General features: G+C 36.9%; 1 protein-coding gene across 2 annotated transcripts in view; it reads left to right on the top strand.

Annotated features, from left to right (window-relative positions):
* The window catches only part of LOC128874440 (uncharacterized), a 346,195-nt gene that overhangs the window by 64,756 nt on the left and 257,209 nt on the right, over window positions 1–24,230 (top strand). For both annotated transcript variants that reach the window (XM_054119240.1, XM_054119241.1), the window contains exon 2: window positions 21,033–21,098. The gene's annotated coding sequence lies outside the window, so the exon portion shown is untranslated. The remainder of the gene's footprint in view (window positions 1–21,032; window positions 21,099–24,230) is intronic.

Below are 24,230 nucleotides of genomic sequence, written 5' to 3'. Positions count from 1 at the left end.
TTGGACTAAGTGACAGGATCTACCATACGTTCGAATATTTCGTGTAATTAATAAGAGTGCGTATATTCAACATGATCTATATTGGACATGTCCTGTTAAATATGCATAGCAAATTTTGAGCTTGTACGATATACGCTAATTACAAAAATAGAATTAAAATATGAGGTGATTTTAGTGGGATAAAATTATGGAACATTGCTGAGAAAATGCAAGTATTTAAGAAAAATATTTTAATAGATATGATATCAATGTTTTAGAGGACCACCATTTGGTTGTGGAATGATTGATAAACGTTTTGCAATTGTTTTGTCTAATCTTATTATTTAATTCGTTAACATCATTACATTATCTTTCATTCTCATAAATAACTCTTGACTGTTATCTTGTAATAAAACGTAGATAGTATAAAACACATGAAATGTGACAGATGATATTGCAATAATCACGATTAAAGATATAACAAAAAAAAATCGTAAAGCTACTTTTTGAAAAATCCATCATATATTCTAATTTGATTCTAGTTAATACTTGGGTATTAGAAGTTATACATTTATAGGAGATTTAACGAATAATATGTTCCATAAAGTAAAATTTGACGAGCCACCATTATCGTTGCTTAGAATTAAATGGATGAAATGTCGGCCCCGGGAGGAATCGCAAAAGCATTAAAGTACCACTGTTATGGCGAGCAAATATTGCATCAATATTGGCAGTTAGCATTGAGTACAAAGAACGAGAGTAAATACGAAAACAATGATATATGGAAGTCAAACAAGCCGATTGCAAGTTGCGCGCACCCTCTATCTCTGGCGTCGGACCGTCTATCAAGATCCAATATAAATAGATCCATGGATTAATTTACCACTTTCTGGTGAAAGGGCCTACCAACAGGCCACATCTGCCCAGAATGGCGTCCGATGGATGCGGAAATGAGAATCGATTAAACGAAATTAATGAAACGTCGGAAAATAATCGTGATTTCAAACGTTAAATTAAATGAAAATGCTGATAGCGAAAATCAGTACGTGTGAATTATAGTAGGATATTCTCGAATATATTTAGCGTTTTTTTATTAATCATTTCTTTCAATTTGGTCATCTTTGATTTATATTGATTTCCTGTCCAGAATAAACCTGGATTTACATGCTTGACCGTTTCAAATGCTATCATGCTATCGCGTGCATGTTCACAATTATTATTTTAATAGCATTTCATGCCATTTGATACGTTAATCAGCGTAATCTTGAATTTTCTAGTGGGTACCGTTGTATGGTTTTTGTTAGGAAATTATTAGATCAACAGATACTGCACGTTTGCAGAATAATTGTAATTGTTTAAACTGTATTTCAAGATTACATGAATGTTTTAAATAAATACATAAATTATTAAGTAAATAAAGAACTAAGACTCTTGTGGTAATAATTAATCTGGTTAATCTGGTAATAAGTAATCTAGTTAAAGCGTTATCGTTAAAATATAAGGGATATTTTATTTTTCTATAACAATATACCATACTTTGTCGGATGTCATAGATAATAAGAAACACTATCCATTAGTGGTTTATATTTAGTTCCATTTAGAAAAATGTGCAATTACGTGCATGCATCTAAATGTATGTAAATTGTTAGCATAAGGTGAAACAAAAAATCATTGAATTGTTTCACTTTTTACAGGATATGCTGTATAAAATAATGATTTATAAAAGTTTATTTATAGAAATTTGTTAATACACAGAATTCAGCTGTCTGATGACTATTTTTGACGAATCAAAATAAGCGAGCCGAAGTCGTTTTGTTATCCTTGGGAAATATCGCGAATTTTGTCGACTTTGTAATTTTGCGGCAGATATAAAGCACGTCATTTCGATGCAAAGTTTCATCGCGTGTAGAAACTGTTATCTTTATTACGATCGTAGCAGCGCGAGAAATCGTACCACAACGATGATTCCGAAGGAAGAGGTACGCTGTTATTTTATTTATCTTGGACGGTCAATGAAATATTCAAATATTTCGTCGGAGTTGAAGTACAATGGAGCTACGAAACAGTACGGTCGCTTATGATTTATGGCTAACCGTACAGAACGATCGACTGGCTGGTAAGTTTGCCCTTCCGAGCATTCGGCTTTAAAAGCTTTATAAGAATGCTTTATCGAATGCTTTATCGTGTCACTTCACTCTAGATATTTTTAGACCAAGTGGTGAAGTAAATTTATCGTTTCCAAAATCTGAGCTCTGGTTCTATTAAAGTTCGAAAACAAACGTAATGTAAATTGCAAATAAATTCTGTTACTTCAAATATTAAATTTCTAAAAAATGGTGATAAAGTTATTCCTCCCTTTGTGTATATAATTTGTGACTTTGTCAAGAATAAAGCTCCTTTTCAATTTTTCAGAGCATCAAATATTAATCAATTTAATTCAAAAGTCGTTCTACTAAGTGCGAATACTAATTGACGAGGTAATACATAATAATTTGAAGCACACAATTTCAATGCGTTTATTGTTAATATGTGTGTTATTTCAACATATTTATCACGACTTACATTATTCTCCCTCCGAATTTGCATAATCATCCGCAGTCTAGGAATAAATCCAAGTACAAATAGGAGATCGGTGTCAATTTGGAAGCAATTCGGAAGCACAGATAAGTATGAACACCTAACGGGTGGGTCTACGTAACAGTAACCATCGAAATTGCCACGCGTCACGTTCCTTGGGAACGGAACAATTTCTGTTCCCCGTTTCGCGAGTTACCAATCGATAATTAAACAGGAACGAGCAGTCGAACCGGAGCATTCTGTCGCGAGATAGCTCGTCACGGTGTCAGTATCTTGTTCGGAACACGTAAAAGTGTTTCTATACGCGCGGGGCGATAAAATTCTCGAGATTACAAGCTGCACCGACACTTCCTTTCTGCGCCCCCGAGGCGTTCCCTTATCAGCATACTGCGAAGCGGCACAATAAGACGGAAATCTGGTGGAAAGAACGGATACCGTGCAACGAGACCGAGCCTCTATCGTGGAAATAAAAGTACCAAGTAACGGCTCGTAGACGTAGCAAGAATAGGAGGTGGGCCCGCCAACGGTTGTAATATGCAATACGCAAACACACCGCCATCCCCTCTCCCCCACTCCCTCACCCCGCCGCCGAGCTTGGTGTACTTGGCACGATCGTGTACAACACCGTGAGGCGACATTGCCTTTCCGCTCGAGGAGAGACGTCTTCGAATACTCGAAGGCGAATGTATAACGCTTGAAAACAGTCGGCGGCCATGTAAATGTCTCAGCCGGTCGGCCCGTTGTTCTTCCGGTGCGACATTACTTTTCCGCGTAGCCGCGGGATGACATTACCTCGCCTCAGACCTCTTGATGGCCGACATCAATTACGAAGACATTGATAAATTCAACGGCATTGTCGGGCCGGTCTTTGGTTGAGCTGTCGGGACCGCTTCCCGCGCTGTTAAGAGGGTTAACACTTTTGGGGGATGCTAGGCGGCATTAAACCGAACCGATTGAATTCAACCGAGTTACCCCCGATGCTAACTCCAGCGAGTGGAAAGTCGATAACCGAAGAGTTTGGATTCGGTCGGGGGCTTTGTGTGCTCAACGAGTGCAACGCGAGCCTCGTTTTGTTGTCAGATCGTTGGTTAATTGACTCGTGCGCTCTCTTATTATACTTGAATGCAGTTTCGTACCCGTCGCCGACGACGTCGCGTCGCGTTGGCGAATTTTCGGATCCCGTGAATGGTTTCGATCGTCGGGGAATCGATCGAAAAGGCAAAAATGAATATATAAATTGTACGTTTATTTTTCTTCTTTTCTTTTTCAGTTTTGTTTTATGACGTATTGGCAAATAGTTAGTAATAGTTAGGAAAGTTAGTAAAGCAGTAATAGTAAAGTCAAATATAATAAAGTAGTAATAGGAATAGTAAATCAAGAAAGATTATAGTTACGTTCTTTTTTATTGTAAAACAATAATTACGTTAGTTATTTTGTGGCAACAGCGATAATAGTAAGAAATTCATTGTATCAACAACTCTGAAGACTGGTAACGTATTCTATGCTGTAGGTTTAAAAATTGAGAGCGGAATTGAAAGACCAATATGAAAAGCCTTCGAAGTCATCATTATTTATTTATCGATACATGTATCGTGCCTCGTGGAACGTCTAAAGAATAGATACACCGTCGAAAGGTACCATGTACATTATTTATAGTAACTGCTGTAGTAAATAAACCGTTAGTAAGAAGTATCATATCAACCACTCGCCGCATGGGGCAAAAGCTTCTAGTTAACGAATTAAATAAAAACATGTCAATCTTTATATTAATATCTCCCTTACCAATTTTTTTTTTTAATTTGATGGCATCGATGGCGCATACAAAAATTATACCAAATTTCTGTATTTATAGCTCTTTTTATAATGACAGATTCAAATCCAGATCCGCCATTTTGAACTTTTGAAGTTCGAGTCTAAATTCGTAATTAGCAATCTGAAATATTCCCAAACACCAAGTTTCGTGAAAATCGAGTCACTTTTCACATTTTGTTCCGTCATATTGGATCCACCATTTTGAATTTCTAAATTTTGAGTTCAGATTTGGAATCAACGGACCCAAAAACCCCTCTATACCAAGTTTCATTCAAATCGAGTTACCTTTCGCATTTTGTTCCGCCATATTGGATCCACCATTTTGAATTTCTAAATTTTGAGTTCAGATTCGGAATCAGTATACCCAAAAACCCTTAGATACCAAGTTTCACGAAAATCGCTTCGATAGGTAAATAGATAGAAAAATAAATATATTTGTATTTCCTCCAATGAACTTGGAGGGGTTTTCCCACCCGGAAATACTACAATGTTTACTACATAGTATTTCTTGGAATTGCAACGGCCTTGCAAGGACGTTGCATATAGGTCACTGGTTTAATCATTCATTTGCTTTCATCAATATATTAGAAAACTTCAAACTGTCACATCTCAGTGTAGGATTGTCGGATCCGTTTCAATCAAAACTCAAATTAAAGAGCGAATTTTTTTCTATCTAATAAATATTTACTATGACTGTTAGATATTCTGAAACATTTGTTTATTGTTATTTATTGTTTATTTCTTAAATAAAACTTGCTGTTTTTGAACGATTTTCTTGAAACTTGGTATAAAGGGGTTTTTGGGGTCGCTGATTCCAAATCTGAACTCAAAATTTAGAAATTCAAAATGGCGGATCCAATATGGAGGAACAAAATGCGAAAGGTAACTCGATTTTCATGTAATTTGGTATACAGGGATTTTTTGGTGCTCTGATTCCAAATTTGAACTCAAAATATAGAAATTCATCATTGCAGATCCAATATGGCGGAAATTCATAGTTCTTAGCCAGCGTCTCTTAAACAGGTTTCATCGTAAGTTTCAAATATACATAACACTACGCTAAAAAGAAACAGTCCAGGAACACAATAAATTAAATTAAAATGCTCCAAAGCTATTTCTTACATTTAAATCATTCTCGCTACTGTTTGTGACGATCTCAAACATGCCATTACTCCTTCGACCGTAGCTATGAACCTAACGCCGACGCCATAGGCATCGTGGCACGCGATGGCTATCCGAAACACGCTTTTCATTTGAATGTTAACAGTCCTCTTTTAACGATTCGCTTTTTCCTCCCCCTCAAGACGATCGAGAAGTTCATCAAGAGAATAACATTGAGGAGCCTTCCACGGACCCCTCGAGGATCGTGTCTAAAATTTCCCCCGACCGGATAGCGGAAAGGGTTAGCGAGAAAGGAGCGGTAGCCGGTTGATGGCGGGCGCCGTAGGTTTGAATTCGTGGTCGGGAAGGGCGCGAGCGGTGCTAGACAGTAAAGTTCCTTCTTTGTCGGGTTGGGCGCGGTGAATAGCGTGCGGAGGCAGACGGACGGGTTAAATTTGCATGGACGCTTGTCTGCGTTTCCAATTTCACGCATGCACACATCCAGCGGTACCGATAATAAACGGCGCCAGTTTTGGCATAAATCAAGGCCACAAATCCTGGCGCGCCTTCGTCAGTTCGGAGAGCCAGTGCCCCTTCAGGATATATTCGCGACTCGCTCGTACGATCTCTCCCCTATTCTTGTTTTTTTTTTCTCTTCTTCCCCCGTGCCACGTTTCTTTCTCCCTTGCTCTTCATCGACGGACGGATTAATCCAACATGAAGAGCTAAACAAGCAGAAAGTACGCTTACCTGCCGTCGTATCGGCGGGAGAGAGGAAATATCTGTAGAATTTCACTCTCGGCCTGTCCGGTAATCCCCGGTAGGCCGTTTGAACTGGACGTTTGAATGGCGCGGCTTATTAAGATCCATGTTTTTCGTGGCAAGCCGAACGGTACCTGGCCCCCATGCGAGTTTTCAAATCGCGAGCAAAAGAGCGACAGTCTGTTAGCGTTTGAAGTATTATGCATTGTTAGCCCGGATTACCGATTCCACGTTTTTCGACGATCGGGTGTCGTTCCATTTCTTCTATTCCGCCATTGTCTGCGTAATGTTTTTATTTTATACATATCCTTTTTCGCTTTATCGTTGGTTTTAATTGACGATTCGGTCCCTTAGTGGATTGACACGTTTCCAATTAAACTAGTCTTTTGTTTTTACCGGGAAACCCAAACCGGCAATTAAAGTAGCCGTTTTATTCCGAATGTTTATTTAAGGGATTCGTTCGATTCAAAGCTGGCAGCGGTTTTTATGATGATACAGATGTTTCATCGTGCAATGGGAGGGAACACATCATGGGATATTTTAACCCCTTGCAATCCACTGGCACCGACGGTATAATTAATATACGTCACGAATCGGTTCAAATTTTATTTATGGTAGGCAAAGTTAATTAATTAAATAAATGAATAGAACTTGAATTGGTATTTACAAATGTTTTGTGGTTAATAGAGTACTTATTTTTAAAAAGCATACATTCATGGAGCATAAAATTACTTTGAAGTTGTTAGAGGTTCATATTAAAAAATATTCTTTTAGTGCAAATGCAAATGTTAGATTCAGTGACATGGATTAGGTTTGCGATACGAACATGTGACATCAACTATGGCGTTGTGAGTTCGAGTCTCCCCTTTGCCTCGGGCTTTTCAATTATTTATTCATAGACAGACCAGCTGCAAATCCTATTTAGGGAGGCTTGGAGAACTTGGAGTTCTTTCCTGCTCCTAAATAGCGATCGACATATCGTAAATCTTCGCGCGGTAAGTTTGTGCAGGGCGTATATAAAATTCAGGAACAGCCAAAAACATTCCATTAGTATTTTCACGATCTACTCTCCAGGATCACGTTGAAGAGAGAAATCAGACTTTAAGAATCGGATCTTCCTGGATTACTGGAAGTTGAAACTGCCTGCTGACCTCTGGAAGACTATCTGAACAAGTTGGGAAACGTTTAGACTCTTGGAAATGGACATCAGAGACAATCTAAAATAACAAATCCACTACAAATTTATTTGACTTAATTTCCATGAATTTTCTATCACTACTATTAAACACAATCCTTGCATTAATTATGACAATTAAATACGTGATACTGTATTAGATGAAATGAGATCCCTAGGATACTGAAACTCAAGTTTTACACATTAAAAGAATTGACTATTTCGACTCTTAGAAATGAACACCAAAGACAATTACAAATTCACTCCAAGTTTGTTCCACTTAGTCTTCGTAAATGTCCTGTCAACTTCATTACTCACTACTCTTGGAACAATGGTAATTTCTACCACATACCTACTTCAACAGTAACACTCTGTCAATTCATTACATTCAGTAGAGGAACTGTAACATTCTCGTTCGAGCGCAGCTGCTAACGCAATGTCAAATACTAAATGATACTTTCGACCACCAATTGCCACTTGAAGTCTCGAGCAGTAAAGTTAGCATCTAAAACCTGTCACAAAATTCGTAACAGTTCTCGTAACCAATCGAGGAACTCTTAGAACAACTCTCGTTATTATACGGTGCAGATCAGTGATATAACAGATGATGCAAATACGAATGAGACTTTCGAATTTTCTCATCGATGGATACTTCATGGTTGATGGTATTGGTACTTCGAAGCCTCGCTTGTTCCGACACAGTTGTTTCAAGGTACAAGTTGTTTTGCGCAAACATAATACAAAATTAGTGAACAAGATATCATCCATAGTTGCCTCACAAGTTATTAATAAATTTTTACTTGATATAAAAGTGAAACTACTTGAAATATTTAAAAGAATTCAAAGTAAAATAATGTGAAAATATAATTGAAATATTATAAAGATAGAAAAAACTCGTTACTAAAAGATTGTTGTCCGACAAAATTGCAACTCAGATTAAATAATTACCCACACTCCTTAACTTTTATATGCATTTTAAATTCATTCGTTTGTCGAATCATAAATTTAAATGAGAAGTTCCACAAGTCAATGCAATATTTATATCTTTTATACACATTAATTTCGCATCGTAACTTGCACCCCATTCAGCATTACAAGTGGCATCGACCAAGCAATCAAAATTATTGTACAATGACACACTTGCTTTGCCAGAAACTTTTCAATAAGAAATAATTGCTTCCCTACAACGACCAAGTCTCGATTTTTACGGTTCTCTAAAAGCATCCCGCTCCAATTAACGTGTCAAATAATACATAACGAAAAATTCGGTCAGAGAAGAATAACAAAGTTTGTTGCTCTCGCGTCAGATGTACCACACTTTTCAGCGTGGTCTACGAATTCTCATCTTCCAGTTGATTCTTTCGAAGCGTCGGAAACACGATTCGTTGGTGAATCTGGCAAATTGGAGTCTCGTCGTGAATTCAAGAGGGTTCCCGAAAAATTGAAGTAGCTCTCGCCGCGCAGTAAATCCTTTATTAGAGGAACTTGCGGAGGAGCGGCAACGTTTCTTGACCGAGGTTAAACGAAACAATGTGTGGAAAAGCGCGCGGGAACGTGTTCCGAGGAAAGTTAGAAGAATTTGACGTCATAGGGACCGTTTGGGTAACTCGGTAAATTGTTATGGGGCAACTGCTTCGAGTTCCGACTGCCGTTCTGGAAAAGTGCATCGCGCTCGAGTTTCATGCCGGGGCTCTGTTATCGAGAATATCGAGTTGTAGGAGGGGGTGGGGTGGGGTGGGGGAGGGGGGGGGGCAAGAACGAGAAGAATTGGAGTTAAAATTTTATGAAGCACAGTTTCCAACGACATGCGATATGCCATTGAACTCGAATTGCAATTCGAGATGTTTCTCCGCCGGGGGTACTCATTGCACAACGAAAAGTCTCGACTAAATCCGGATTGCTTGATGTCGAACGCAAATGCTGCGTCACTGCAACCCGTTGGTTTACGTTTGATGAGGCTAGTCTCTTTGCTGAGGATCTAAACAGATTAATTGTGGAGATGAGGCGTTAAAGGAAATAAATTTGAATAGGATTGGATAGGATTTGAATAGGAAATTGACACGAGTGGGGTAGTCAACGTGCTGGACAGTTGCAGCAAGTATTTGGAAATAAGGACCTTCCCTTTTTTAAAAAGAAAAATATAGGCCACTGTTCGACAGTCGTGACACGAACGTTATTTTATTCATGACATTTCGACCCTCTGATTTGAAACATCCTTAAGTGAACTAAAAATGTTTGAATAAATATGAAAACGTAACGAATTGTTTTTCAAACCTCATTGGCATACAACCATTAAAATATTTAGATGATTAAAGAGAATATATATAACTCAATCATTAGAAATACAAGATTATTGTATATTATATTAGATAATATACACATTGTATTTTGAATGATCGAAGTATGCATAAACTTTTAACATAAAATATAATATTCATTTTTTTTGGTGCGATTGGCATCCAATAATCAATATGTCAATATGATACATATTCTAAGAATTTTAATTACTTTTACCTCAGAAGCCTGCGCATACATTCTCCTCGTAACCCGTTGTAAATTGCTCGCTTAAGAGGCGCAAGAACCAATGATTTAAAAATCGTTAAAGGATAAGAGTAATATAGAGCACGTCGTCTGATCGGAAAGAGGATCTGCGAAATGTCAGAGCGAGCGATCTAAAAATATCCGAACCTGAAAGCTAAAAGAAATTAGACATTGTTAGGAGCGTTTCCAAAACGCGGGTCTCATCCCAATCGCCATCTTCCCTCGAATTGATCCCCCGGTAACTAAGTTTGCGCACGGCACGAATACAAAATGCTGGCACGCGATGTTACCGCTTTGAATATTCTAGATGTAATGCGATGTGCCACCCTATAACGGGGAAGATGTATCACATGGTTATTTCTTTTAATGTTAATGGTGACAGGGAATTTATTACCAGCACGGCGGCATATTCGGAAGCGGCTGGATCATCATAAAACGTTAATGAGAGGGCACCGTATTGTGCCCATCCATTGATATGGTAACCGCGAAAATTCTGCTTGCCCAGTAAATACCCGGTTTCGAATACACGACGACACCGTATCGAGCGCTGCAAATTTTGTGGGCGTTTCGTAAATGCACGGAAATTGATTCGAATGTTTATTTAATTGCGCTGTACCGCCGCTGGCAAATGATTGTTCTTTTCTTCCAATTATTAGCTACGGGATTGATCGATATTCCACCAGTGACCGCTATGGTATACTCGCTAAACATTTTGAATAGTCAAATTATAAATATGTGTGTAATTTCTCTATATATAAAATAACTCCTATGAGACGGGTATAATATAAATGTTATTAAAATATTGAATGACTGAACTTTACTTGTGTGATTATGTATAAATACATTGTATATAGTATGAATCACCACAAAATGAAGTTTAGTATTAAGTCACTTAATGAAAAATATAATGCCTATAATAATACAGCTTATTACATAATGAAGATGTACAAAAAGTTGAGGTTGAATAATCTAACTGCATCCTTTTCCTGCAACACTGGAATTGTATGACTTGCGACAGACTAGATTAGCAAATATATACTTCATCACAATCGCTTCCTGTCATACCATTGATAATATAATCCTGCAGTAACCTATAGGTGTTTGATGAAATTTGGAACTAGGTATACAAGTTAGATTAGAGTAATTCAGAATATATGATGCTTGGTACGATTTACTGTAGTAATCGACTTGTATTTGTGAGCTAGGGTTGAATGGTCGCTGTAATTTGTTGAAATCTTATTCATTTTTGAAACTATACACAAACACCTATCCGAATACTAACAACATCAATAGATGTAATCCACTCATGAACTATTCCATCTTTAGGAATAAAAATGGATGCAACACCGGGGCGAATTAAACAAATAAAATTATTTTCAACACGTCCAGAGTACTTTCTTCCACGAGAGTCACGAGTCATACTTTTTGCACGGACATCGTGCACCCAACCAGAAAAATAACCACTTTCAAGTAAACAAACAAACGAGCAACCTAATCGTTAACTTCCAGTGTCAACTGTTAATAAATCAAGAACCTGTAGGATCGTTATGGAGGAGAGGATAAGTTATGGAAAGGAAGCAATGAAAATCCTATCGCTCGTCTGTCGGGTATCATGGCAGGTTTGTATGACGCTTCTCGTGTGAATTGTCGAGTCAGCCGCGAGCGCAGTCGAGGACAATTAAACCCCTAATTTTCTGGATGTCGTGCGCATAAGGTATTACGGTGATCCAAGTGCGACTGCCTAGCTACTGACGTACACGCCGCAACCTTGGTGGCGGACGACCACGCCGCTGGGAAGTGACAGTAGCTAATTAATTAGTATCAAATGTAACTCCCTCCGCAACAGTATTCTATCCGCCATAACGCTTGCTACAATGCACGACATTTGATACAGTCAGTGATTAAGCGCGTAGACGGAAAATCCTAATCGGTTTCCAGTTGGCGTTCATGCGAATTCAATTCCAAATTCACTGGTGAAGTCTTGAGATACTTTCGTGGGGTGGTGTTACCTTCAAAGTTATATAATGTGTTAGTATGTTCGCAAGCATGATTCACAGTGGAGGTTTGAAGGAAGTAATTTTAGGATTCCATTTATTTATATTAAGATCTTTATAGAATTTCTGTTCAAATTGGATTATTTATACAATTGAATTTGCTTATAAGTTATATTCTTTGTAAAAAATTCTATTGTACTTTAAAAGATATTTTGTAGTCTTCTTTCAGTAATAGAGACTGTTATTGTTTAATGAATATTGAACTAATATTTTTGCAAATGTGAATTTACATCTGCATTGAGAAAAGATAGTAGACATTATAGGAAAACCTCAGTCGGACCATGGATATTATATTAATGTTTGATGATTCAGCATTTTACTTTCTGAAGCTGTCTTCTTTGCCAAAGAGACTTCACAATGTATTATGTTTTGTCTTATACTTTAGCATTGTCTGCAGAAGTAATTTTGTAGATGAAAGAAGCATCTATTCAAGCTAGAAAAATTAAATAAAACTAGAGTGTCTCTAGAGGTCTCAAAGTATTAAAGAAAGTAATATGTGAACAAGTAGATGTTGCCACGGGGTTCGAGATTATCTTCATAAATTGTTTCGATAAACAGAAAACCCTGCCTCGTACAAATTAGAACACAACGGACAGAATACAACGACTTTTGTTACATTTAATCCCTTTTCTAATTTTATATATCTACATACATGTCTACATTATCAGTTGTGGGTTTTGTATTCGTTTTTGTTGATTTCCTCTTTTATATTATTTTTATTCGCACGATTCATCGCAGCTTTTACTTTAGGTATGTTATTTATGTATGTTTTAATTATTCATTCTGTTGTTGTATGCTTCTATTTCTTAGAATGTATATATGTAGAATTGTTACTTTCACTTGACAGTTTTCCATTTGATAAATATGCATAAAAAGATTCTCTCGTTTACCCCAGACTTCCTTTATAATTCATTTATTTGGTATTGCATCGATTTAAAAGCCAGTTACGACCACTGTGATTTATATTTATGCAGTGTTTTGTATCTTTGTACCTCATTTAATAGATTGGGCCAATAATTTTACACATTAATGTTCTTTTGCTTTACTAAGTACATGATTGAAAGTTACTGTATTCTTCTTTTGAAATTAAATTTGATATTATCTTCTTCATATTCGTATTTTACATTTATTTTCATTTTAGGAAACTTACGTATCAGTTTTATTTTAGACATCATATTATTTAAGGTGTAGAACGACTTGTAAATTTTAATTTCCAAAAAATCACTTTTACTTTATATCATAAATATTTAAAAATTTAATACATAACACGGCAACAGAAATTATTCCTTATTTCTCTTTAAAATTAATCTCGAATAATAAACAATTCCTGAAACGATTATAAGATACCCGCCGAACAATTTCCAAGTCTTCCAATTCAGATTTAATTGCGATAACGATATTGGATTCGCTACGAAACAGGCAAAGTGAAACGTTTCAATTGTTCAGTTTTAAGGTTTCAAGCTCGGGTCGTTTCACTGAATTCGAAAGAACGCCGAAGCTATTTACGCGCGTGGAATGTTGACCCGTGACACGCAACATGCGCAAATTTAAGACGGGACACTATAATTAGTCTAGCCGTGAGAATGAGAGGTTTCGGACTGCTGGTTAAACAGGCTATTAGCAGCAGCTGTTACGTGACATCCGTGCGTCTTGGACACTGTTCGATATCACAAGTTACAGGGGCTCCAAAAAGTTTCCGTACACCATGCTTCATAAACTTTTACACGGTGTATTAAAGAAACATTGTGTGATGTCTTGTTTAACCATGGTTCGTTGAAAGAAAGAACACATGGCGGATACATTAATAAAATGAAAATTGAATTACTCTTTATTACTATTCGTTACTAGTGAAACATGAAATAAACTATCGATAAGAAATATTCTCTAATGTAATCCAAACAAATTTCAAAAACACAAGCAATGTTAATTATTAGATTCGTAACAGTTTACATACCTACTCCAATTGATAAAGCGTCGAGATACTTTTAATTCAGGGTCGTTTATCTTCCACCCCTATTTCGCTTCCTTTTAAGTTCCATTTCAACTTCTCGATCGCTTCTTCGGTTTTCCTTTGTATCGCGTGCATCTCCAGAGGCACCAACGAGTTGTCTGATTAACTTGGCATGAAATTATCCAGCGACTTTGAACGCCATCTACCAAACAGCCGAACCCCTTCCAACTTTGTGCCGCATTGTAACAGTTTCACACTCTAATAGCCCAACTATTCATTCACTCAGCCGTTTGGCTGGGTTAGGGCATACCGTAGCGGTTGGTTGTCCGGTGCAAGGCACTGCAGTTGCAGCTACAATTCCCGCGTGCATCAGGAAGGAGCAGGCTGAGAGACAGAGACGTGCACGTTTCTCAGTGTACGTATGGCCCCGCGGCTCTCGCGTGCGGTAATAGCGGTGAATACGGTGTACCAGTCAAACGCATACCGTATTGATTTTAATACTATGCCAGAACGGTACAGGAGACCAGGAAACGCGAAGAACAGGCGAAAACTGCGCTGGACGATCGCCCAGTGTGACGAGTTGAAGCGTAAACAAGCGTACTTCTTTTTATTTCTATTTAAGGGAGGCGGAAAAGGAATTTTTTACTGCAAAAATAGCAGAGTTGAGGAAATTTCATGAATTTTTTTGTAGTTTATTTTTTAATCGTATATGATAGCATTTTATATGGTATCGATTAAACCTATCTTGCTTTTTAGAGTTACTCGTTAAAATATTTACCGTTAATAGATAAACTTCTTGTATATTGTTTGATGTTTCTAGATGCAAGGAAAGGATATGGAACGTTTAAATTGAAACTGTTTTGAATTAGTCTTAGAATTGTTTACGAAATCTACACGAGACGAACAATACTATTCTCCCTCTGACTATCTTAAAATAACAATTAATTTAAATTTGTCATACTTGCCTTTGTATGAAGACGCATACGTTGTATAGTTTATATTTGAATTATAAATATTCCATGTTTTATCGTATTGCAATTTCTATAAAGTTATGTTTAATATTCCTTGCACTACAGAATACTATAGATTACAAAAATCTCCATGATGATCGATGTAAGTTTCCATTGTAAATATTATGTGTAAATGATTTTCTTCAGATGCTTTATTCCTGGTTGCACTAGACTCTTTATTATTTTGGTCACTAAGCATGGTTTCACTTATTTATCTGGCAACTATGTTGTCCGAGTTAATTCGGGCGCGATCATTGCGTGTTTAGCATACTGTAAGGTCATTGAAACCAGGGCTGGCACTATTCGAATAATTTAATGTTTGAATATTTTGATACTCTAATATTTTATAAGACTTCCAATGTTACGAATGAATTTCATATATATTTAAGCATTCGAATGTCATGATTCAATCTTTGTATGTTTGCGTAGGCAGTTACTGTTGATGTGAGAATTATATTAAATATTGTGCTTTTTCTAAGGTGATGCATTATGAGGTCACTACTACACATATTTTCTTAGTGTATTGATTTCAAATATACTTATATATAATTATAATGCAATATAATATAATGTAATATAACTCAATACAATAGAATATAATTTCACTGCTTTCTGTGTAAGATTGAAGACCGCTACTGAATTCTATATCGATTAAACGCCACCATCAATTCAAAGTTCTACCACTCAGGTTTCTAATAACAATCTCTCGAAAGCTAATTGCAAGGGTTAGTAACCCTTTCCCCTCCATACTTCAAGCTTATCCACCAATTTGACAAGCTTGTCACCAATATCCCCAATACACAACTACAAAAATATCACGTCGTAAACGATAAAAGAAAAAAACCTCAAAAAGACATTTCCATTCAAACATAGACAGATTACGCGAAAGAAAGAATTCCCACAATTCGCTCAGAAAGGAAACGTAAGCAACGCTTAGTTCACTGTTGCTCTATCACGGTATAGACGAGTGAACAGTCTACCGTTTCAACGTTCGAAGCGAAACGGTCATTTTGCGTTCGTGTTGCATCCATCGAAGGGTGCTCGAGGGTGTGAGAACCGACTACAGGAGGACGCCACAAAGGCGCGCTGAAGGATGCCGATATGTTCCCGAACACGGGGAGGGAGATGACGCTTTTACAACATCCATAAACGCCTCGTGTCGGCGAGACTGCGAGAAGGCACCTGTGGCTGATGCACGACGCGACCCTGCCGCAAAGTCTGTCGCTTTGCGTACGCCACCGACGCGTTAAGGATCTATGGAAATTTTCTTGGCTCGTGCGGTGGCTCGGCCATTGGCCTCCCCGCAGCGTAGGAAAATGTTACGTATTCGCAACACGGTGTTGAGGATACGAGGAAGGTGTTTTAACTCGATTGCCGATGTTATCCGGAAAGTGGGCTGGGTCGATTTTCACGGGACATCGCGAGAGAGCTAACCGTCATGTTGTTAAAATTGCATCTAGGCGTATAATTGCACGCTTCGACTGCGTTAATTATACGTGGTCGAATTTCTCCTTTCGAATATTTTAATGTACAGGGGGAACAATCTTCCAAACAGACATCCATTTCTTACAAACGTTACAGTGTTGCTCCTTTAAGGACAACTTAAAGGACACCACTAATAGAGGTGGTTTTTGAAATTACTCATGAAGAAACTATATGGTGAATTGTTGTTGAACTTATATTATGGTTTATTGAACACATAAACAAACAAACACCGGGTTCGTAATGATTATTAACATGCCGATATAGTGTTCGATGGAAATGTTGAAAATCGATTTCTCGAAAATAAAGGTTGTAAAAACAGATGTGAAAAAAGTTTATTATATATTTTATATTCACTTTTTCTAAATCCACACAAAGTGTTCTCAGGAGTGCATGCTCAAAGAAAATGTAATAATGCACCAATGGATCCTTTGCTGAAAATTACCAAACTGTTTCCTTATCGTACCGTTTCCGTATGTAGGGTAACGAGTTGCCAGGACGGACAATGGCGGCCGTGGGGGTGTACGTCGCGATCGACATTAATCTGATTTGCTGCGGGGGAAGTTGAAGTTGGCGAATCTAATGAGAATTAATCGAGTCGTAGTATCGGACGATTGATGGAGGCTGGGAGACAATATAGACGGCTGTTGAGCGCTCTAACTTCTAATGTTCACCCGGTTGAGGACGTGAACGATGGTTGAAACGCAATTTCTGACCCTGGGAAATTTATAGCGGGACGCGAAGAATTCGCTAATAGGGATTTAGCCTGAATGCTTCGAGTCGTGTCCGGAATATAATTAACGGTGGAAACTCGAGTCGGATGGTGCACTCCACGTTTGTAACAGCTCATTGAGTATGCGGACTGTTTTGTCCCATTTTCCAACCTACCTGTTACGATTTAGTAGTTAGGGGTGGACATTTTTCCCCGACGTTAATTTGTTTTTTTCCGTCTCTCTGGCTTTTTATTTTCTTTTTTTTTTTTTCATTCCCCATGCGTAACAACGGCATAGCGGCGACAGTGGAAATATTTTTGCCGGAAAAACGCTCGTACAAAATGCAATTACTTGCCGCCGCTTTTTTGATTCGTACGGTTTAATCGCTTCGTCGTACAATTTTGTGCTCTTTCCGACGGTATTTTTGTGTACAAAGTATGAACGCCTTTGTTCGCTTGATATAGCGGAGCCACCGACGCTTGACGAAGCATTGTTTTAATCAAGTGAATCAATTTCAATGACCATTTGTTTAGGCGTTGTACATTTTACGAAAAGCTGAAAAAAAGAGTTATGCGCCTAACTGTAGTCTTTCGTTCGTTTCGCCCGTTTATGTTTACTCGTTTTGGGGAATTTTTGTTGTCCGCTCACGGTTACATGGTGAAGTTTGACAGCTGAGACTTGGAATTCTATTTAGTCGTGTCTGTATAATTAATTACGAGTTTTGATTGTTTTGCATTTTTAAGCAGTAGTCCAAACGTTTATATTGTGAACGATAGGTATATAGGTGGTCCTTTAGGTATAATGAATGTATTATATAAACCTTAAAAAATGAAAGGTATCAAAGAATATGATGTAACGTAAGGATTATAAAAATAAAAAGAATGTAATACCTACTCCTCTTATATTTTAATATATTTAAGTAATATAAGTATTATTGCATGAGGAGTAACTTACATGTAGTGGCGATACATAAGAAATTATGGTGTACATGTACTGATATTTTTTTCTCACGGGCTCCACAACTTTGTATTCCGCGGAGGAAAAGGAGCTCACTCGGAGGCGTATTAGGTCAGACGTTATAGTCAGCCGTCACATACTACTTACGTGTGGTATTATATTTCCCCCAACCTGAGACTATTCTTTCTTCCTTCCTGCAATAAATACTTTTCATTACTGTCATATATATAACAGATACACTTCAGTTCCCCTTTTGTTACCAATCATGTTCTTATCGTCCTCTTGTTTTCCAAATAATTTCCAATCATGTTTTCTTTCAGTAATCATTAGATTCTTGCTGTTTCATTAAATTATAATTTTGTATGAGGTATACAAAATTGGGCTTATTTCATTCCGACTTTCATAGTGCGAAACAATCTCACTACAGCCGACTTAACGTTCTGAATACTATGTACGTTTGTTAGCAACAAGATTCATAAAATAAAACTATTTCTAGCGAATGTACATAAAATCGTAAATTTATGTAAAATGGACCGAAGGAAAGTGACACATTGAATATAGATTTTAATTATCATATTTAAATGTCTTTTACTTATAAACAATCTCAAAACAAGTGGCAATCTATATCTGTATAGGATTAATGATTGATGGAAAACAAAGAGTAATATAGACAAAGGAACTATTATATTTAACTGAGAAATTTCTGGGATAATTAGTTAACCAAAGATAAAAGTTATTCATGTTTCCAGGCCAATATCATATTTACTCAATAAATATAAACATTACACCCAATAGAAACGTTCGAACTATCGCGTAGAAATACCAACAAATTAAATCCGTTACATCATAGTACCATTTCGATGGATCGAGTGCAAACAAACAAGAGTACGTATATTTGTTATATATAATCGATACTGAATCACGTGTTTGATTCACACGTGCCCCATGCAACTGTAGCTTTTATTACTTTTGTCTCTGGCAAAGCGTAATATACGGGTTGCATATTTTTAAACGATTTAACATCACCTAAGTAACATTTTGCAGAAACTAAAGCACGATGTTAAAATAAGTGCGAATGATTTCACAATGGAATTGTGATAGGAACGAAACGCCACACACGAACGCCGCGATAAACTTCGAACGTAATTGATTGTAGCGATGACGATTAACGTTTTCAAACTACTACACGCATACAACGTATTAAAATTGATAGTGGCATCGAACCATGTGTCCAGTTTCTGCGCATGGCGGCGGGACTCCATGCGATAGGGAAGCTTGATCAAATAACGTACCGAACATTTTCCGTACATGTCCGAACAATGGTGCAGTTTAACTGGCAGCGTATGAATCCAACCGAACTCGGCACGTTGCGATGAGTACGCGATAAAACCAATGTCGACAACGTGTTTACAGTTTTATGGGGTGTTGGCTAAATGCAACGCGGTTTACAGGACCTTAATAACTCTCGCGTGATACGGGAATAGAAATACGCCGGAGATTTACCGGTGTGCAAGTATTCCGTTCCCTATAAACGGCGTTAACGCGCGATCCAGAAATTTACATCTATTGGGTTTAATTGAATCGTTTATTGTTCGAAGCGTTTGGAAAGTACAGTTATTAGAATAACGTTGCGAGAAAACTTTGAAACTGTTTTCTTAGCATAAGTGACTCGTTGTTCGAAGAAGAACGTCGTTTTGGGGGGATGAACGAAATAGTCATAATCAAAATTCGAGAATTCTTTTTCAAGATTTAATTGTAATTGTATATTTTGATTCAAAACATAACATGATTTTACAGAACAGATATTAAACTTGAATTTTTTTTGTTAGGATATACTTAAATTAGTCAAGCTACAGCAAATTTTCAAGATTTTTTTTAGGGGGTTCCTGTACCATACACCAAACAAATTATTTTGTTAGTAGACAACACCTACTTGATGGATGAAGGAATCTTTTTGTAAATGAAATTATTTTGTTAGAAGACGACAACATTTACTTAGTGGATGAAGGATTTTTTTTAAATGAAACCTTGCCATTCTATTAAGAACAGACGATGAAAGTTGTAAAACGAAATGGTTCTTTATCAATAAATAAATTTAAAAATTGAAATGAAATTTATATTCGTAATTATCGAATACGCTTTACCATTTAAAATAGAGTATCGTGTAATTGGTAATGCATGGGAAAATGTGATGATTCTATATAAGAAAATGAATGAGAAATATTGTTCACTTTTAAAAAGTTACTGGTGTTCGTCTGCGATTGTGAACGACTTGGCTGGCACGTCTGACTATTACTCGCTATTTCTACTTAAGTTGATACCTATAGACATTGACGTATCACCATGGAGTGTAAAGAAATAAATCGCTAGAGTTGCTATTTCCCTTAAGTCAAAAGGGACAATAAGAGCTTTCAGTTTTCTCTGCTTGACGCTAAGACTTATTTCCGCGACCAAAGTGTAACAGGAAAATATATAAATATACCTTACCTTAAGCTTACTCCGAGCTATTAAATTTAAGCAGCTTCCAGCATGGTTGGAAAGCTATGACACTAATAATAGGATGTACTCGCCTCCTGTACTTTAATCAACTCAAACTCGAATTTAGATGCACTGTTATTAACGTCCGTTGACCAAGAAAAATTTGTGTCACGCTTAAGTCTTAACGTGCTCGTTACTGAATTATCAACGAATTGCATTTAATTCCGTCGTTTTGACGAAGGAAAGATTTTCGTAGAATCTTAAAAATTTGGAAAGACTTTCGTTTGATCTTATGATTGGAAGAGGTAACAATGTTTTATGTATAAATTACATAACATACAACTTGAATATTATAAATTACTGATGAAACATGTAAGAATATTTTTTACAGAAATCAATAAAAAACTTTTCTCTAACTTTTAATTTATATTATGATTGCAGGATCCCGTTCGTCAACAACATCAAGGATTTTTTTCGAAACCGTGATTTGGATTGTGCACTCCACGGGTGAGTTTATAACTAACTATTTAGATAAAAAAAATTGCACACGAACACAGGAGAAGTTTTTTATAATGTGTTCAGTTGCATTTTCTATTTTCAATTCAATTATCACATCGTTTCTTTTTTATTTAAAATTTCTTGTGTCACTGATTTGTCAACATTTGCTTGCCTACGTCTTTTAATACATGTTTGCACGATGCAATGATGTACACAATATTTTCTTCAGCCAGCGACGTCACGGTTTATCTCTGACAATGAGTTTGGTAAACATAGGCAGGCGGATGGATGCTCATGTTAGCTCCTTACAACAGCTGATACGTTCTGTTGATCGATAGAATATGATGCAGAAAAGATTTTTCTTTTCCGTCTATCAGAGAAATACTTTAAAATTGCTATAAATCAACAATGTGTTTTTCACAATGACGATACGATTGTAAATAGTAACTAATTAAAAGTCGTGCTACGTTTTGTTAAGAGATAACTTGCTAAGATAAGAGCTTTTTAACTATCACTTTTTTATCCTGGCTTTTATTTTTATAAACTAAAATCGACCAAAACCAGTGGTCGAAACGTGTATTATTCCTAGCAATTATGTTTCAAGCGACCGCGCCACGAAACGTCGAGGAAAATGTATTTCTGGATTACTCCAAAAACCAATTAAGATTACGTCTACTTTGTTATTAAATTATTCGAGTAGTTCTCGACTTCCAGTATAAGGGCGTCGGAAACAGGGTTAAGGTTAGAGCCGAGAGTTAGCGTAGAAAAGCAGAAACTGAAAGTGCGAAAACATCGTCGCTGTTTTACACCCAACCACTTGGGTATAATCAAGTAGCGGAAAAGTTGAGCGTAGCGAGCAAAAGTGCTGCTTAAAATTCAAACGTGAAGCATACGTACACGGAGGGAGCAGCGTCCACTGATTCGTGAACGATGATCAGGGAAACGACAGAAGAGTTTAGGGATATAAAGGGGAGCTTATGTTTCGTGGTATATGGCTGCGCGCGACAGTAAACGCTTTATTACTGCATCAAAGGAAGCATTCACGAAAACTAGTCACGCTCGTGATATTTCACACATCCTAACGCATTAATATCGTATAAAATCTTCTGTTTATATCCGTTCATAACTGCCATTTATTTCTATAATATCCAGCGTGTGTATTCGCATTTCATGAACAGGTAGTATTTTAATTATCCGAACGGCTCCAGAGTAAAATGAGATGTCAGTTGGGAACGTGTTTATTCATTTTTACTGTCTCGTGGGATGGGATTTATAGACTTTTGCACAAATTAATTAAAATATATGTATTATTACTCGTTCGAAACTAGACCTGAAGAAAGTATATTTTTGGAAATACGGTAGAGTAGTGGAAATTGTGTTTGGAAAATGTCAGTCTTGTAGAAAGAGGTCCAAATAAGTACTGATATTTTTCTTATCAGGAAACGATGGGTATCTTCATGTTTATTTGACACTGTCAAAAAGTAATCAGCATTTCAATCCTAATAAGAATATTCTTCGACTAGATGGAAGATATTCTTCGTCTTGGATAGATGATAAAAATATTCTTTCAAATATTGATGAACACACAAATTAATAATTTTAGAATTTGTGTTTTGAAATCCTCCCTAATGTCGAAAATATTTACAATTATAATAAATTATAGTAAAAGTTCGCAAAGTTCTTCATCTAATTTTTAATCAACGAAACACTAACGCAAACGTGACAAGCGACATCGTGTGACGAAGGAAGACAAACCGGTGACAGATTGAAACTTTTTACGGCGAATTTAACTGTAGGGGGGAATAAGACTGAGAGAATTGCGATGGGCAGGGCGGAGATAGAGTATTGGATTACGATAGAATGATTGCACTCTTAATTAAAAGAGGCGGAACAACCCCTCTCGCGTTTCCGCCAAACGGATTAACTTACTAAATCCGAGTTATGGTCCTATTGTCAGACGGCTTCATAAAGCAGGTGTGTGTTACTTGGCATTAATACGCCAGTTAAATCAGTTCGCGTCGGTCTCAAATATTCAGGTCTCCTGCTCGTCATTCGCTGAATACTCGTCATTCAAACCTGGTAAGAGGGCGTGAGCGTCAGCTATGCTGGAAACCTAATTTCGCGCGCGACTGTAAGTCTTCGTACGCATAACTCGAATTAATACCAGCAGAGTATTATTGTCTTGATACCCTTATTTATATTCATCTCTTGGGGGACAGAAGTTGCGGAACGCGAAATGAAAGGACAGAACCCTTTCTTCGTTGTTGCCGCGAACAGCGTATGAGTTTTGGCCGAGTAACTGCAGAGGGACAATAGTTTTGGAGTTGAGTACTCTGTTATCTTATTTTCGTCCACGAATGTCGTGTACGGAATTGTGGTCGACGGTGCTGAAAATTCTAATACGCTTTGAGCATGGTCGCTAATTAATGACGAAGGCTCTGGTGAAAATCAGGGTGAAGTAGCTGAAATAAATCACAAGTCATTAGAGACGTTTGACTTTCTATTCTCATAGAAGATAGTATTTGTTGTAAAATATTGTGCATAGATACTGTTTTAGAATGATCTATTTTGACGAAAATTTAAATCAACGTGAGTATTTCCTTCATTTTGAATTGTTATTATTCATACTATATTAAAATTAAAATCATAATTTATATTATATTATAATATTTATAGTATTTCTTTTCCCTCGTAGTTTCAATTGGAGAGCTTAGTAAATAATGAACATATGACACGGAGAGGTCAAACATTATAAATTTAGGTGCAGTAGTAGGTGTCCAATTTGCCAACTAACTCAATTGATAACTAAAATAATTACAATATTACGTATAAAAGAATTTCTCGAGAAAACCATTCTCCCTCAAATATACATATTTTCCTGGAAATTCGTATTATTGTAGTACATGCCTACACATCGATTCTGTAGCTATAAAGTAGTAAAAGCTAGTTCGATAATCAATAAGAATATGCGCCAAATTCCAGGATGATCTGGCTTATGTTTTTTTTTTTTTTATTTTTTGAAAGTTCTCAAATATTGTGCTCTTTTCGAGGCCATAAAGCAGTGTGGCCCGAGGTAGAGCCGCCATGCAAAACAAACATGCTCAAAAAGTTCTTAAAAATTAAACGTTAAAAGAGAATAAT

This window comes from Hylaeus volcanicus, chromosome 3, assembly GCF_026283585.1.
Source record: "Hylaeus volcanicus isolate JK05 chromosome 3, UHH_iyHylVolc1.0_haploid, whole genome shotgun sequence".
In the NCBI taxonomy this organism is placed as follows: Eukaryota; Metazoa; Arthropoda; class Insecta; order Hymenoptera; family Colletidae; genus Hylaeus; species Hylaeus volcanicus.
This window is presented reverse-complemented; position numbering and strand designations above follow the sequence as displayed.